The 15,994-nt window shown below is 36.1% G+C and overlaps 1 protein-coding gene across 1 annotated transcript in view; it reads left to right on the forward strand.

Annotated features, from left to right (window-relative positions):
• PDE7B (phosphodiesterase 7B) overlaps positions 1–15,994 on the forward strand; it is a 686,767-nt gene that overhangs the window by 849 nt on the left and 669,924 nt on the right. The window lies entirely within an intron of this gene.

The raw sequence follows: 15,994 nt of genomic DNA on the forward strand, positions 1-15,994 counted from the left end.
AATGCGTACCGAACTGAGCTGTTCAACTTTCCGTTCTAAACATACTCTCCTAGATTTCTATCTTGCTGTAAGCCACCACAATCCTCCCAGTGTTTTAGTAAGAACAGTAGAGTATCCTAAATGCATCTTATGCCAAAGCATATCCATTCTCTCTTTTTAACTTCCTCAGATGGGCCCTTTACCAGTCCTCTGACTCCAGTTTGACTCTTAAATTCTCCACACTGCTATCAGAATGACCTGACTAAAAATGTAAATCGGATAATGGCACTCTCCTGCTGAAAATTTTTGAAAGGCAATCTGTAAGAGAAAACGATTACTTTGCCTAGAATACAAGATGCTCCATCTCCCTGACTAGTTTCATCTCTCGTTAGCTTCTTGTTCCAATTTTATGCAATATTGAATCATGTGTACCATGCAGTTTTATGCAACATTGAATTATGTGTACCATGAAAAACAATCCATAGCCTTTCACGCCCCGTCCTTACACATATTGTCCTCTCTTCCTGAAAATTCCTCCTTTTACACTCCTGCATGTCACAGCCAAATGTTGTCCATCCTTTGAATCTTAAGCAGGTTGACTGACTCCTTCAAACACTCCTACTCCCTATTAGACTTCGGATACTCATTCTATATATTAGACTTTGGATGCTCATTCTATAGTTTCATAGTTTACTTTGTATTTTCTCTATCCCCAGCATCTACCACAGTGTCTATGAAATAGTTGGCATTTCATGAACATTTGTTGAATGAATAATGGATAACATATATTGAGCTCCTTCTAGGAGGTATGCATTGTAGGTGTTTTATGTACTTTTCATCTGTCCTCACAACTGCATTTAAGTACCTGCTTTTCCAAAGGGAAGTTATAACTCTGACTGCTCATTCTTAGTAGGGTGTTAGTTTCAGAATACAATCCCCAGACTAGCGGATGTGTAACCCTGTTATCATCTCTTGCTTCTCCATTTACAGTAGCATGCAGAGGTGCAGTGGGGTGGGGGAGGTCAGGGAATATTTCATAGCAGAAGTGACATTTAAGTAAAGACCAAAATAATGTGTAGAGTTGTCCAGGTTAGGAAGGGTTTCCAGGTAGAAGAAGGTGGCGTATAGTGTTCACTACAAGAAAGTTTGGTATAATACAAGAACTGGAAGAAAAAAAAAAAAGTTCAAGTTGGCTAACTAAAAGGTAGAGAATGAGACTAGGGGCTTTTGGAGGAGACAAAACAAGAGAGTTAAACAAGCTATGAAGAGACCCAGACAGTATTGGTCAATGCAATACCATTGTAGAATTTTATGGAGTGAAATTTTCAAATTTTAATATCATAAAGATAACTCTGGCTGCAGGGTGGAGAACAGACAGGAAGGAAGCAAATCTAGATCCGGGAATACCATTTAAGATGCCGTTGCTGTAAGCCATGTAAGAGACAAAGGTGGTATGGTCAAGGCTAAGAAAAATCAGAATGGAGAGAAATGGACCAATTTGAGAAATTTTTAGGAGGTAAAAATGTCAGGACTTAGTGATTGATTGGATGGAAGAGTGAATGATAAGAAATAATAAAAAACGATGACCAGCTGTTTTGCCTTCCCCTTGGCAAGTAAAGAGGTGGCAAGCATGAAAGGGGAGTGAGGAAATAAATATGTTGGGTCTAATGGGAGCCAGGTTTCTCACTGACAGAGAAGGACGTTACAAATTGAGAGAGGAAGAATTCCACAGTGACCTTTGTGGTGATGTTGAATTGGAATTGAATATGTCAGTGTCAACTTATAGTTTTCAATATATACATATGTTTATATGTATGTTTACATATGTTTACATATGTATGTTTACATATGTTTTACATATGTTTATATGTAAAAATAAATATAGAGGAAAGTATGTCTGTATATGTGTGTGCATATCTATCTATTATGCTCTTCCTAGCTCTATCTGCTGAAAGGGTTTCAGAGTAATGGTATGCTAGAAGCAATGAGCACATGTGCCTAGATCTTGGTTTCTGAACAGTATTATTCACTAAAAGTAACTGGGTCCCTTGGAGAAATGGTTGATTTTAGAACAGGAGCCTGGAAAATTCTTGTTGCACCAGAAGTTAAGGAAGTTAATACAGAATGAAGAAACATATCAAAAGGTCACAGAAGCCAGCTTGAAGGAGCCACCATTGGCCACATCTGGGTCAATCTGAGCACCAATATAATGTTAATGGATTATAGTCCACTAAATAAAATAGGAATATTTGAGCCCATACTAAAATGAATAAATGATTTTTTTGAAAAATCAGGATAAAGAAAAGCTCTTCCTTACATAAAAATGCCAACTAAATGTAATGAATGTAGACAGTGTTATATGTAGAAACATCATTATTTGGCAGTCATGATAGTAACAGTTGATTCAGACTAGAATCATCAGTGTATGCTAAAACTAGAGGGTGAGAGTATTAAGAGACATATAATATTTATATAGTCTCAAAGTATCTCTCCAGCAAATACTTATTAATTACACAGAGAAAAATTAGAAAACTTGACAGTGTAGAAATCTGGCACTGGTGAGCGAAGTTACCATCAGCAGTCATGAGACAAATCAGCATCGTGTATCTCCTGGTTAGAGGCACTTAGAATACACTTCTGTGACATTCCTGCCAAAAATGTGTAATCCGAATCAATCGTGAGGAAAAAATCAGACAACCCAAATGTCCCAAATTGAGGGACATTCTACAAAATAATAGACCTGTACTCTTCAAAGATCAAGGTCATGAAAGACAAAGGAACAACTAAAGAACTTTTTTAGATTGAAGGAGAATTAAGATACATGACAATTAAGTGGAATACATGATTCTGAATTGAATCCTTTTGCTATAAGGATATTATTGGGACAACTAACAATTTGAATGGGGTCTCTGGATTAGATGGTAGTATTTTAACAATATTAATTTCCTGATTTTGATGACTATAGTGACATAGATATTTTTGGTTTTAGAAAATACATATTGAAGTATTAAAGGTGATGAGGCTTCATATCTGCAACCTATTCAAATGGTTCAGGAAAAAAGTATACATAAATACTGTAAATAAATATAAACATAATATACATAAAGAAAATGATAAAGCAAATGTTAACAGGGAATTTGGGCGAAAGCAGAAGTTCTTTATACTATTCTTGCAATTTTTCTGTAAGTTTATAATTATTTTAAAACTATAAAAGAAGTTTGAAAGGTGCCGAGGTTTCTGGCTCAGGTAACTGGGTGGAGAATGGCTAATCAGTTAACGACAAAAAGTCAGGAAGAGCAAGCATGGAGGAAAAGATGTTCAGTTGCAATGGGATGTATGGAGTGGGATGTTCAGCAGGCAGTTGAGTATATACTAAACATATTAATGAGCCCCATTCAAACTGAATAAAGCAGATATGTTGCTTTAGCTCTCATTACTCGAGAGTGCAAGACCAAGGGCACTCCGCTATCCTAGGAGAGGCAAACAATTAAGAGTGGTAGTATGGTAATAATTCTAAAAATTGGCTGAGTATCCATGAAAAAAATTGTGTGTATATATATATACACACATATATGTATAAAGATATATACACACATATGTATAAATATATATACACACATGTATGTATAAATATATATACACATGTATGTATAAATATATATACACATATATATGTATAAATATATATACACATATGTATAAATATATATACACATATATGTATAAATATATATACACATATATGTATAAATATATATACACATATATGTATAAATATATATACACATATATATGTGTGTGTGTGTGTATATATATATGTATGTATATAAATTGAACCGTTTAGGAATAAAATAGATTTAGGGTATTCGACACATTTAATACATGAATAGTGAATTTCTTGAATAATATAATGCCTAAATGTGACTGATATGCAAAATATTTAAACCCCTTACAGGATGTGCATTTACCAATCAGAACAGATGTTGGCTTTACTGCTTGTATTAGTTTTCTGTATTAGTTTGCTTGTATTAGTTTGCTGGGGCAGCCATAACAAAGTACCACAGAAATTTATTTTCTCACAATTCTGGGGGCTAGAAGACTGAGATAAAGATGTCTTCAGGGTTGGTTTCTTCTAAGGACTCTCTTGTTGGCTTGTAGATGGTTGTTGTCTCCCTGTGTCTTCACCTGCACTTCCCTCTGTACCTGCCCGTATCTTAATCTCTTCTTATAAGGACAGAGTCATATTGGATTAGGGCTCACCCTAATGACCTCCTTTTAACTTAATTACCTCTTTAGAGACTCTGTCTTCAAATACAGGCACATTCTGAGATACTTTAAGGTTAGAACTTCAACATATGCATTTGGAACTTGGGCATAACTGAGTCCATGACACTATTGGAGAGGGTTCTGGAGCCATAACAGATGGAATGAATGGGCCTTGTTTGGATTCTGATTTAAATAAACCAACTATAGAAAAACATGTTTTAGGCAATCAGATTTTTTGTTATGGGCTAAATATTTAGAAGATGTTAAGAAATGTTTATTAATTTCATTAGGTAAAATAATGTTGGTGTGGTTATGTAGAGTATGACTTACGTGCACAGAACAGAATGATAAGGTGTCCAGGATTTGCTTTAAAATATTCCAGATTTTTTTAAAAGATGAGAGGAAATGACACATGTATATCTAAATTTTGATGGTTGTTGAAGCTGGCTGGTAGGTACCTAGTATTTCATTATACTTTTTCCTTTGTGTGTTTGGAAATTTTTATAATAAGCAGGAAAAATAAAAGTAAGAATATATGTATTATAGATAATTTGAAATATGTAGAATCATGAAAAAAAGGAAAAAATACTCAATACCACTACCCAAGAGAATCTAAATTAACTTTTTTGACAAATTTCGTTTCAGTCTGTTTTCCATGCGTATTTTAATTTTGGTCATGTTGTGTGTAAAATGTTTATTTCTGCTTACTTGAATGAACATTATGTTGCAATTTCATTTCCATGCTATTACAATAGTGCCCCCTTAACCATGGTTTTGCTTTCTGAGGTTTCACTCAACAAGCTTGGTTTGAAAATTTTGAGAGAGAAAATAAGAGATTACATTTACATAATAACTATTAATACAGTATATTGTTATAAAAACTTTATATTGTTATTAGTTATTGCTGTTAATCTCTTACTGGGCCTAATTTATAAATTAAACTTTATGAGAGGTGTGAAAGTTGATTATAGAAATTGGGTCATTCTTGTTATACCCAACTAAATCAGAGTGAAGGGCCCAGGGGAAAAAGCATTTGGGGCATATAACGTCTGCTCCAAGAATTAAATTTTCCACAAGCCCAGCTACTGAAACTGCCTGTTGTAATCTGAAATCAGTTTTATCTGATAGCTAATGAAATAACCTGCTGTGACACTAAGATTAGTTTTACCCACTGCCATCACTCGCCAATCAGAACTCGCCAGCTCCCCAAATGTTACCCATTGTTTCTTTCCAAAACAATGGGTAACATTTTTCCTTTTTATAAAATCTCCAACCTGATCTTTGTTTTTCAGACATACTGAAGACCACCCATTCTGTGTGTTTGCCTGGAAATGCAATTCTCATTTCCCAAATAAAATGTTTGAAATGTGGAAATTTGACTCTGTTTTATTTGACTTTGAGAAAGGCATGCAAGTATAGTAAATACAGGCTTTGCTACTACCTGCAGTTTCAGACATCCACTGGGGATCTTGGAACATATCCCATGCTGATAAGAAGGAGATGCTGTATATATCACCACTTAATCATCACTGGAAATTCTAACTTTGTTAGTAATGTTCTTATGTGCACGTGGAAAAATTTCAAACAATCGTTCAGATATTTATAATGTGGTAACCGAAAGTCAGCCGTGTTTTTAATCACTGATCAGTCTTCTATACATTCTTTCATACTTCCATTCAAACATATACTAAATATACTAAATTATAAAGATAACTTCTTACCATAGATTTTTGTCCTGTCATCTTGTTTTTGTCCTTTATCAAGTATTATTATTTCTAAAAGGCTTTTTATGTCAGTAACATACATCTACCCCATTCATTTTAATGGCTTTATGCTGTATCACTTCTAATCCAAAGTGTTTTTAAGCAATTATAGTAAAAGTGTCAAAAGGTGATATGGTGGCTTTTAAAAAATAAGATACTTTTCTTATAAGTCTCTCATATTATTATTTATTCCTCAGCATTTTATAGATTTTTGGTGCTATTTTGAATGCATCCAATTCTTATTACATTTTCTAACCGGTGATTGCACATTTTCCTGCTTTTCCTCTTTCCAGGGCTCCTTTACTAGTTCATGCTTATCACCTTGACCTCTTGATATTGGAATGTCCCAGAGGTATGTTCCTGGACTTCTCTATCTACACGTACTCACTCAGTGATTTCTTACAGTTCTATAGTCCCACTGTCATGTAGACTACTCCCAAATATATCCCTTCTGCCCATTATTCTTCCTTGAACTTCAGACTCATAAATCTAACTGTATATTACATGTCTCCACTTAGATGTCCGACATATTCTCAAACTTAACTTTTCTAACACTGAATTCCTCATCTGCCTCCTCAAATCCCCACTTTCTCCATCTCAAGCAATGACAACTCCATTCTTCCAGTTACTCAAGCCAAACACCAAATACATTGGAGTAACTGTTAAATCAAGCTTAGCCTAAAACTACCTCCTTACATATTTTAAATTCAGCCTAAATGTTTCTTTGTACATCTTAAACTATAACAAGTAGAAGTGTAACCAGATGTAGCCTACACTTGGGCCAATCACCAAGTTTTGGCCAATCAAATGTCATCAACTATTCGAACCATGTTTAAATAAGGCAAACACAAAGCTGTAACCAATCCAGCTGGTTCTGTACCTCACTTCCATTTTCTGTGCCTCACTCCTTTTTCTGTCCATAAATCTTCCAGCACATGGCTGCGCTGGAGTCTCCGAGCCTACTCTGTCTGGGAAGGCTGTCCGATTTGCAAATCATTCACTGCTCAATTAAATTCCTTTAAATTTAATTCGGTTAAAGTTTTTCTTTTATCATAACCTTTGACCTTTCTCCTTTTCTTATACCCCATATCCAACCTATCAGATTACTATAGGTTCGAACCCAAATCCTATGAAACAGAGGATATGGTTATAATTTTGAGGGAAGATTTTTTTTTTCTCTACCTGAACTTTAGCCCCTACAAACAAACTTCCTTGTTTCTCTTTGCTGCTGTTATCTTTTAAGGGTTCCACTTTTATGCAAACATCTTAGTTCTCACACTGAGCAAGGCCTTGAATCCTATGCTTTGGGAGGCCATTGCATTCTAAGACTACATTCCTGGCATCAGCAAGTGCCCCTCTAGTAAAAATGCCCTCAGCCCCTACTTTCCACTCTTGTTTTAGTTCTTTCTTCTCTTTGGCCCCCGAGGAATTCAATGATGCAATTTAGTCAGCATTTCTAGCTGGTTTTCAGGTTTGTTTGTTTTTTTCAGAGTATCTTTGTGACATATTGGGAAAAGAGGAATTCCTTCTCTCTCAACTGTTAATACATGTTGAAAGGAATTTTATGAATAATAGTAATGGCTTTGTAATAGTGATTGTTACTCAAATTTAGCAGATGACTTACTGAAGTAATTAAACCTTCCTTATACCCTTTCTGTGGGTGGCATGCCACGAAAACTCGATCAACCTGTATACATGGGTTAGGTAGAACCCACTGAGCTTTCCATTATGTATAAAGCTGTCTGTAGATTTACTGGCTGTGTATAAATACCATTTTATTAGGAAAATGTTTTGGTTTAGGTCTCAGAAGGCCCCATGAAAAACAGTAACTTCTGCAGAGACTAAGGGGAAGAGTTAAAAAATAGTAACAATTTAAAAATCCATTTCAGCGTATGATTAATTCAGTTGTCTAAAGCAATGAGCACTAGATGGCAGCATATCAATGTGTATCGTTACCTGTGCCTGAAAGACCTCATTTTAAGGGTGTGTAAGGTCTTATTGCTGTTTTACCGTGCACCAGTTTGCTATCCTGAACTATTTACTTTACTGTTTAATCTGTTGGTTTGAACTTATAATAGTTGATGAGATGCATTTGACACCAGGTTTGAAAATAGAGTTTCTAGATTAATAAATATACAGGATGGTGCCGGTACCACCAGTCTGTCTAGCAAAATATGCAAGAATTCAGAGCCCTTTCCTGTCATTAAAGGCCACCCTCCAGAGAGCTTATCTTTCATCTATGATAAGAGGTCTTCTGGTTGGACAAAAAGCACATTTTGGACACTCATTCCTGTCTTGAGTTTCAAACCTTTTGTGGCTGCTAATGTTTAACTTTTCATCTTACTATTCAAATGGCATCTCTTTACTAGATTGGAAACCACTTTCGTATCTCTTACCAAGTGTGAAAATAGGGGCCTCCCAAACTCTGTTGTGGGTAGTTACCAGGTCTTCTTCTCTAAAGGACTCAGGTCAGATATCTCTGTCACAGATGAGAAAGGAATTTCCTTCTTATCACATTTGATTGTATAATTAGTATTTAAAATGTAAAAAAGAAAAAATGACATAACTTTAATGTATAATTTAACTGGATGGCTCCATTTTTCTCTTGTTAACTCAGATCATTTATAATTTTATTTCTTTTAAAATGTTTAGAATAAATTATTAAAGTACATGTTAATAATACAGGAGGGGGCTGGGCACAGTGGCTCATGCCTGTAATCCCAGCACTTTGGGAGGCTAAAGCGGGCGGATCACTTGAGGCCAGGAGTTCAAGACCAGCCTGGCCAACATGGTGAAACCCCGTCTCTACAAAAATACAAAAAGTTAGCTGGGCGTGGTGGTGTGCGTCTGTAATCCCAGCTACTCGGGAGGCTGAGGTGGGAGGATCGCTTGAACCCAGGAGGCAGAGGTTGCAGTGAGCCAAGATTGTGCCACTGTACTCTAGCCTGGGTGACGGAGCAAGACCCTGTCTCAAAATAATAATAATAATAATAATAATAATAATAATGATAATAATAATAATAAATAGATAAATAAAGGGCTTACAAGGAAAAATTCCAAATCCCTGCTTCACCTATTCCTTGCCACAGTACTATTCCTGAGACCAAATTGGCTTAAATAGCTTCTGTTTTTGTTTCTTCTGATGATTACCCATCTCTTACTACTATTTCTTGATTCATCAGTTTTAAATATTGTCTTAATCTATTGTGGAGAGAGATGGGCAATGATTTAACTCATTAGCATTGCCTTCTACTGTCCCTATCCATCTCTTCCCAATAAAGTCATAGAAAGAGGCAGAGCAGTATAATAGATAAGAGCACAGACTCAAGTCCTACTTGCACCACTTGCTGGCTGTATAATCTTAGGCAAGTTACTCAAGCTCTCTGAGCCTCTTTTTTTTCTCGTGTGTAAAATGGGGATAATAATAGTCAATTCCTTGGAGGATTATTGTGAGGATAAATGTGTCAATAAATTTAAAGCACTAAACAAGTGTTACTATTACTATTACTACATTTAATTTCTCTTTGCATGTTTAAATAACATACTTGCCCCTTTGTTTTTGAGCCCTGTATGTATTATCTCTTGATACCTCCCATCGTAAGAAGATATTGACAACTTTATTCTTCCCTTCACTCCCGCCCTCTTCTGCATCTTAATCTCACCTTTTATTCCATCTCTAACTGCTTTTCTATTCTCTGGGAGATTTTTTTAAACTTAATCTTCTAACCATATATTGAAAAATTTACTTTAGCAATAACATTTATAATTTCTGAGAGTTTTATTTCTAATGTTTAATTTTATAGAATTTAAAGATTCAGTATTTTCTTGACTATTGTGTTAGAGTTCAGTCAAAGAGCAAAAATGACCACACCCATAATTTGGATAGGGAAGATAACTGTGAACTAAGTAAAGGATGTATTAACTACTAAGAGAGAACTGTAAAATATACCGAGGTAGTAGCTGCAAAAAGTACCTGCTACTCCTAGGATTGAGGAAAAATTGAATAAGGAAGGAAACTGGAATCCCCAGAGGCAGAGATTCAGGCCTGAGTGGGCATGGTTGCCACAGGAATGCCCCTCTGCTGCTGTGAGAAACACCGGAGGGACCCTTGCATGCCTGACAAGAGGAAAAGAACACCAGAACAAAAATCGCCTCTTGATCATGGCTTATGATCCTTTGGATGTGCTGTGGAATTTGGTTTGCTTGTCTTTGGTTGAGGATTTTTGCATCTATGTTCAACAGGGATTTGGGCCTTGTCATTTCTTTTCTTGTAATGTCCTTGTTTGGTTTTGATATCATGCTAATGCTAGCCTTGTGAATGAGTTTGCAAGTGTTCCCTCAGCTTCAATTTTTTGGAAGAGTTTGACAAGAATTGCTGTTACAGTAATTACCAGTGAAGTGAAAGAGCTTTGCGCTTTTTGTTGTTGTTGTTAGGAGGCTCTTGATTACCGATTCAATTCCCATACTCATTATTGGTCTGTCAGATTTTCTATTTCTTCATAATTCAGTCTAGGTAGGTTGTATGTTTCTAGGAATTTATCTCTGTCTTCCAGTTTATCCAATTTGTTGGCATTTAATTGTTCATAGTAGTCTCTTAGAATCCTTTGTATTTCTGTGGTGTTAAGTTTTAATATCTCTTCTTTCATTTACAATTTTATGTATCTGAGTCTTCTCACTTTTTCCCTCAGTTTAAGTCTTGTCAATTTTGTTTATCTTTTCAAAAGATAAGCAACTCTGAGTTTTGTTAATAATTTCTATTTCTTTTCTAGTGTCCATTTTACTTGTTTCTGCTCTAATCTTTATTGTTTCCTAATTTCTAGTAATTTTGGGCTTAGTTTGTTCTTTTTCTAGTTTCTTGAGGTGTAAAGTCAGATTGCTTATTTGAGATCTTTTTTCTAAATTATTATTATTTATTATTATTATTATACTTTAAGTTTTAGGGTACATGTGCACAATGTGCAGGTTAGTTACATATGTATACATGTGCCATGCTGGTGTGCTGCACCCATTAACTTGTCATTTAGCATTAGGTGTATCTCCTAATGGTATCCCTCCCCCCTCCCCCCACCCCACAACAGTCCCCAGAGTGTGATGTTCCCCTTCCTGTGTCCATGTGTTCTCATTGTTCAATTCCCATCTATGAGTGAGAACATGCAGTGTTTGGTTTTTTGTCCTTGAGATAGTTTACTGAGAATGATGATTTCCAGTTTTATCCATGATGTCCCTACAAAGGACATGAACTCATCATTTTTTATGGCTGCATAGTATTCCATGGTGTATATGTGCCACATTTTCTTAATCCAGTCTATCATTGTTGGACATTTGGGTTGGTTCCAAGTCTTTGCTATTGTGAATAGTGCCGCAATAAACATACATGTGAATGTATCTTTATAGCAGCATGATTTATAGTCCTTTGGGTATATACCCAGTAATGGGATGGCTGGGTCAAATGGTATTTCTAGTTCTAGATCCCTGAGGAATGGCCACACTGACTTCCACAATGGTTGAACTAGTTTACAGTCCCACCAACAGTGTAAAAGTGTTCCTATTTCTCCACATCCTCTCCAGCACCTGTTGTTTCCTGACTTTTTAATGATTGCCATTCTAACTGGTGTGAGATGGTGTCTCATTGTGGTTTTGATTTGCATTTCTCTGATGGCCAGTGATGATGAGCATTTTTTCATGTGTCTTTTGGCTGCATAAATGTCTTCTTTTGAGAAGTGTCTGTTCATATCCTTTGCCCACTTTTTGATGGGGTTGTTTGTTTTTTTCTTGTAAATTTGTTGGAGTTCATTGTAGATTCTGGATATTAGCCGTTTGTCAGATGAGTAGGTTGCGAAAATTTTCTCCCATTCTGTAGGTTGCCTGTTCACTCTGATGGTAGTTTCTTTTGCTGTGCAGAAGCTCTTTAGTTTAATTAGATCCCATTTGTCAATTTTGTCTTTTGTTGCCATTGCTTTTGGTGTTTTAGACATGAAGTCCTTGCCCATGCCTGTGTCCTGAATGGTAATGCCTAGGTTTTCTTCTAGGGTTTTTATGGTTTTAGGTCTAATATTTAAGTCTTTAATCCATCTTGAATTAATTTTTGTATAAGGTGTAAGGAAGGGATCCAGTTTCATCTTTCTACATATGGCTAGCCAGTTTTCCCAGCACCATTGATTAAATAGGGAATCCTTTCCTCATTGCTTGTTTTTCTCAGGTTTGTCAAAGATCAGATAGTTGTAAATATGTGGCATTATTTCTGAGGACTCTATTCTGTTCCATTGATCTATATCTCTGTTTTGGTACCAGTACCATGCTGTTTTGGTTACTGTAGCCTTGTAGTATACTTTGAAGTCAGGTAGCGTGATGCCTCCAGCTTTGTTCTTTTGGCTTAGGATTGACTTGGCGATGCAGGCTCTTTTTTGGTTCCATATGAACTTTAAAGTAGTTTTTTCCAATTCTGTGAAGAAAGTCATTGGTAGCTTGATGGGGATGGCATTGAATCTATAAATTACGTTGGGCAGTATGGCCATTTTCACTATATTGATTCTTCCTACCCATGAGCATGGAATGTTCTTCCATTTGTTTGTATCCTCTTTTATTTCCTTGAGCAGTGGTTTGTAGTTCTCCTTGAAGAGGTCCTTCACATCTCTTGTAAGTTGGATTCGTAGGTATTTTATTCTCTTTGAAGCAATTGTGAATGGGAGTTCACTCATGATTTGGCTCTCTGTTTGTCTGTTGTTGGTGTATAAGAATGCTTGTGATTTTCGTACATTGATTTTGTATCCTGAGACTTTGCTGAAGTTGCTTATCAGCTTAAGGAGATTTTGGGCTGAGACAATGGGGTTTTCTAGATATACAATCATGTCGTCTGCAAACAGGGACAATTTGACTTCCTCTTTTCCTAATTGAATACCCTTTATTTCCTTCTCCTGCCTAATTGCCCTGGCCAGATTTTCTAACACTATGTTGAATAGGAGTGGTGAGAGAGGGCATCCCTGTCTTGTGCCAGTTTTCAAAGGGAATGCTTCCAGTTTTTGCCCATTCAGTATGATATTGGCTGTGGGTTTGTCATAGATAGCTCTTATTATTTTGAGATACATCCCATCAATACCTAATTTATTGAGAGTTTTTAGCAATCCTAGTCTCTGATAAAACAGACTTTAAACCAACAAAGATCAAAAGAGACAAAGAAGGCCATTACATAATGATAAAGGGATCAATTCAACAAGAAGAGCTAACTCTCCTGAATATATATGCACCCAATACAGAAGCACCCAGATTCATAAAGCAAGTCCTGAGTGACCTGCAAAGAGACTTAGACTCCCACACAATAATAGTGGGAGACTTTAACACCCCACTGTCAACATTAGACAGATCAACGAGACAGAAAGTTGACAAGGATTCCCAGGAATTGAACTCAGCTCTGCACCAAGCAGACCTAATAGACATCTACAGAACTCTCCACCCCAAATCAGCAGAATATACATTTTTTTCAGCACCACACCACACCTATTCCAAAATTGACCACATAGTTGGAAGTAAAGCTCTCCTCAGCAAATGTAAAAGAACAGAAATTATAAGAAACTGTCTCTCAGACCACAGGCAATCAAACTAGAACTCAGGATTAAGAAACTCACTCCAAACTGCTCAACTACATGTAAACTGAACAACCTGCTCCTGAATGACTACTGGGTACATAACGAAATGAAGGCAGAAATAAAGATGTCTTTTAAAACCAACGAGAACAAAAACACAACATAGCAGAATCTTTGGGACACATTCAAAGCAGTGTGTAGAGGGAAATTTATAGCACTAAATGCCCACAAGAGAAAGCAGGAAAGATCCAAAATTGACACCCTAACATCACAATTAAAAGAACTAGAAAGCAAGAGCAAACACATTCAAAAGCTAGCAGAAGGCAAGAAATAACTAAAATCAGAGCGGAACTGAAGGAAATAGAGACAAAAAAAAAAACCCTTCAAAAAATAAATGAATCCAGGAGCTGGTTTTTCGAAAGGATCAACAAAATTGATAGACCGCTAGCAAGACTAATAAAGAAAAAAAGAGAGAAGAATCAAATAGATGCAATAAAAAATGATAAAGGGGATATCACCACCGATCCCACAGAAATACAAACTATCATCAGAGAATACTACAAACAGCTCTATGCAAATAAACTAGAAAATCTAGAAGAAATGGATAAATTCCTCGACACATACACCCTCCCAAGACTAAACCAGGAAGAAGTTGAATCTCTGAATAGACCAATAACAGGCTCTGAAATTGTGGCAATAATCAATAGCTTACCAACCAAAAGGAGTCCAGGACCAGATGGATTCACAGCCGAATTCTACCAGAGGTACAAGGAGGAACTGGTACCATTCCTTCTGAAACTATTCCAATCAATAGAAAAAGAGGGAATCCTCCCTAACTCATTTTTGAAGCCAGCATCATCCTGATACCAAAGCCAGGCAGAGACACAACCAAAAAAGAGAATTTTAGACCAATATCCTTGAAGGACATTGATGCAAAAATCCTCAATAAAATACTGGCAAACCGAATCCAGCAGCACATCGAAAAGCTTATCCACCATGATCAAGTGGGCTTCATCCCTGGGATGCAAGGCTGGTTCAATATATGAAAATCAATAAATGTAATCCAGCATATAAACAGAACCAAAGACAAAAACCACATGATTATCTCAATAGATGCAGAAAAGGCCTTTGACAAAATTCTAAATTATTATTAAAGCAGGCTTTATCTCTATAAACTTCTCTCCTAAAACTAATTTTGCAGCATCTCATAAGTTTTGGTATGCTGTGTTTTCATTTTCATTTGTCTCAAGTTTTTAAAATTTCTTTTTTGATGTCTTCTTTGACCTATTGGTTGTTCAAGGGTTTGTTGTTAACCTAAATGTCTACTGAAAGATGAATGGATAAAGAAAATGTGGTCTATACATACGATAGAATATTACTCAGCCTTAAAAAAGAAGGAAATCCTGCCATTTGTGACAACATGGATAGACCTAGAGGGCATTATGCTGTGAAATAAGCCAGACACAGAAAGACAAATATGATCTCATTTATGTATGGAATTTAAAATAGTCAAACTCATAAAAGCAAAGATTAGAACAGTGGTTTCCAGGGACTAGGGGAAGGGGGAAGTGGGGAGGTGATGATTAAAGAACATAAAGTTTCAGTTATGCAAAATAAATAAGTTCTGAAGATCTACTGTGTAGCGTAGTGCCTATAGCTAAAAACACTGTATTATATACTACAAATTTGCTAAGGGGGTAGATCTTATGTTAAGTGTCCTTAGAACAAAAAAAAAAGGAGTGGAGGGCAGAAGAAATTTTCCAAGGTGATGAATATATTTATGGCCTTGATGGTGGTGATGGTTTCACAAGTATATATTTATTCTCAGACTCACTGAGTTTTATACATTATATATGTATAGCTTTTTATATATCAATCATACCTCAATAAAGTAGTTTGAAATAAAATTAAAAACACCCCCTCCAATTCTGGCCTCAGTGTCCAACCTTGCAGTTTCTTTTCCCAGTGACCTCTATTAACAGAGCCTACATGGAACCAGCCGGCAAAGACAAGTTCCACTGTCACAACTAGAGAAAAGAGGATGGGTTTGGAATTGAAAGGTAATAGATTATTAACTGGCATAACTATCTGTGAAAATATTCAATAAATAGACTGTTTCCTTCAAATCCTTGAATCATTTCAACTTTCTCAGTGGACTTTTTAATCTTGGTTTATCTTTACTGGCCTCTCTTTAATTCTGGAGCCTTTAAAAAGTGTCCAGGGTTCCTTAGTTACTTGTTAAAAATAAGGGAATGCAAAGTTGATTGGTTGTGGGCTGGGCTTGTCCATTGATCAACTTTCCTTTAGGGTGTTTGGATGGGAAACAAACATACTGACTGCCCGGCTTTTGTCCATAACATGCAGTTTGTATAGAGAAGAATCTTCCCGCTTTTTGCTAGAGTGGTA

Source organism: Pan troglodytes, chromosome 5 (genome assembly GCF_028858775.2).
Source record: "Pan troglodytes isolate AG18354 chromosome 5, NHGRI_mPanTro3-v2.0_pri, whole genome shotgun sequence".
In the NCBI taxonomy this organism is placed as follows: Eukaryota; Metazoa; Chordata; class Mammalia; order Primates; family Hominidae; genus Pan; species Pan troglodytes.